Source organism: Oncorhynchus mykiss, chromosome 10 (genome assembly GCF_057628025.1).
Source record: "Oncorhynchus mykiss isolate SJ-2025 chromosome 10, ASM5762802v1, whole genome shotgun sequence".
Classification (NCBI taxonomy): Eukaryota; Metazoa; Chordata; class Actinopteri; order Salmoniformes; family Salmonidae; genus Oncorhynchus; species Oncorhynchus mykiss.
The window spans coordinates 11,885,001-11,887,691 of NC_143031.1; positions in this window are offsets into that span (position 1 = coordinate 11,885,001).

Here is a 2,691-nt window from a genome sequence, read left to right on the forward strand (position 1 = left end):
GTGATCAGAGAGAGAGTGATCAGAGAGAGAGTGTGAGAGAGAGAGTGATCAGAGGTAGAGTGATCAGAGAGAGTGAGAGAGAGAGTGATCAGAGAGAGAGAGTGATCAGAGAGAGTAATCAGAGAGAGAGAGAGATATCAGAGAGAGAGAGAGAGAGAGAGTGATCAGAGAGAGAGTGATCAGAGAGAGTGAGAGAGCGAGAGATCAGAGAGAGAGAGAGAGAGATCAGAGAGAGAGAGAGTGATCAGAGAGAGAGAGAGAGAGTGATATCAGAGAGAGAGAGATATATCAGAGAGAGAGATATCAGAGAGAGAGAGAGATATCAGAGAGAGAGAGAGAGAGAGTGATCAGAGAGAGTGAGAGAGAGAGTGATCAGAGAGAGTGAGAGAGAGAGTGATCAGAGAGAGAGTTATCAGAGAGAGAGTGATCAGAGAGAGAGTGATCAGAGAGAGAGTGATCAGAGAGAGAGTGATCAGAGAGAGAGAGCGAGAGATCAGAGAGAGAGAGAGAGAGAAAGTGATCAGAGAGAGAGTGATCCGAGAGAGCGTGATCAGAGAGAGAGAGTGATCAGAGAGAGAGTGATCCGAGAGAGAGAGAGTGATCAGAGAGTGTGATCAGAGAGAGAGTGATCAGAGAGAGAGAGAGAGAGTGATCAGAGAGAGAGTGATCAGAGAGAGAGAGAGAGACAGAGAGAGAGTGATCAGAGAGAGTGATCAGAGAGAGAGAGTTCAGAGAGAGAGAGAGAGAGCATAGAGAGTGATCAGAGAGAGAGAGAGAGAGTGATCAGAGAGAGTGATCAGAGACAAAGAGAGTAATCAGAGAGAGAGAGTGAGAGAGAGAGTGATCAGAGAGAGAGTGATCAGAGAGAGTGAGAGAGAGAGTGATCAGAGAGAGAGAGAGAGAGAGATCAGGGAGAGAGAGAGAGAGATATCAGAGAGAGAGAGAGAGATATCATAGAGAGAGAGAGAGAGAGAGAGAGATGAGAGAGAGATATCAGAAAGAGAGAGAGAGAGCGAGAGAGAGAGAGAGATCAGAGAGAGAGAGAGAGAGAGAGATATCAGAGAGAGAGAGAGAAATCAGAGAGAGAGAGATATCAGAGAGAGAGAGAGGGAGTGATCAGAGAGAGAGAGAGAGATATCAGAGAGAGATATCATAGAGAGAGAGAGAGAGAGAGAGAGAGAGATCAGAGATAGTGAGAGAGAGAGTGATCAGAGAGAGAGAGTGATCCGAGAGAGAGTGATCCGAGAGAGAGAGTGATCAGAGAGAGTGTGATCAGAGAGAGAGTGATCAGAGAGATAGAGAGAGAGAGAGAGAGTGATCAGAGAGAGAGTGATCAGAGAGAGAGAGAGAGAGAGATCAGAGAGAGAGAGAGCATAGAGAGTGATCAGAGAGAGAGTGATCAGAGAGAGTGATCAGAGAGAAAGAGAGTAATCAGAGAGAGAGTGAGAGAGAGAGTGATCAGAGAGAGATTGATCAGAGAAAGTGAGAGAGAGAGTGATCAGAGAGAGAGAGAGAGAGAGAGATCAGAGAGAGAGAGAGAGAGAGATATCAGAGAGAGAGAGATATCAGAGAGAGAGAGATATCAGAGAGAGAGAGATATCAGAGAGAGAGAGAGAGAGAGAGATATCAGAGAGAGAGAGAGAGAGATCAGAGAGAGATATATCAGAGAGAGAGAGAGAGATCAGAGAGAGAGAGAGGGAGTGATCAGAGAGAGAGAGAGAGAGAGAGATATCAGAGAGAAATATCATAGAGAGAGAGAGATCAGAGAGAGTGAGAGAGAGAGTGATCAGAGATATCAGAGAGAGAGTGATCAGAGAGAGAGTGATCAGAGAGAGAGCGAGAGATCAGAGAGAGAGAGAGAGAGAGTGATCAGAGAGAGATATCAGAGAGAGAGCGAGAGATCAGAGAGAGAGAGAGAGAGAGATCAGAGAGAGAGAGAGAGTGATCAGAGAGAGAGTGATCAGAGAGAGAGAGTGATCAGAGAGAGAGTGATCAGAGAGAGAGCGAGAGATCAGAGAGAGAGAGAGTGATCAGAGAGAGATATCAGAGAGAGAGCGAGATTTCAGAGAGAGAGTGATCAGAGAGAAAGTGATCAGAGAGAGAGTGATCAGAGAGAGAGTGAGAGATCAGAGAGAGAGAGAGAGAGAAAGAGATCAGAGAGAGAGAGAGAGAGAGAGAGAGTGAGTGATCAGAGAGAGAGAGAGAGAGAGAGATATCAGAGAGATATCAGAGAGAGAGAGAGATATAAGTAAGAGAGAGAGATATGAGAGAGAGAGAGAGATATCAGAGAGAGAGAGAGAGAGTGATCAGAGAGAGAGTGATCAGAGAGAGAGTGATCAGAGAGAGAGTGTGAGAGAGAGAGTGATCAGAGAGATAGTGATCAGAGAGAGTGAGAGAGAGAGTGATCAGAGAGAGAGAGAGTGATCAGAGAGAGTAATCAGAGAGAGAGAGAGATATCAGAGAGAGAGAGAGAGTGATCAGAGAGAGAGTGATCAGAGAGAGTGCGAGAGCGAGAGATCAGAGAGAGAGAGAGAGATCAGAGAGAGAGAGAGTGATCAGAGAGAGAGAGAGAGACTGATATCAGAGAGAGAGAGAGAGATATCAGAGAGAGAGATATCAGAGAGAGAGAGAGAGAGATCAGAGAGAGAGATATCAGAGAGAGAGAGAGAGTGATCAGAGAGAGTGAGAGAG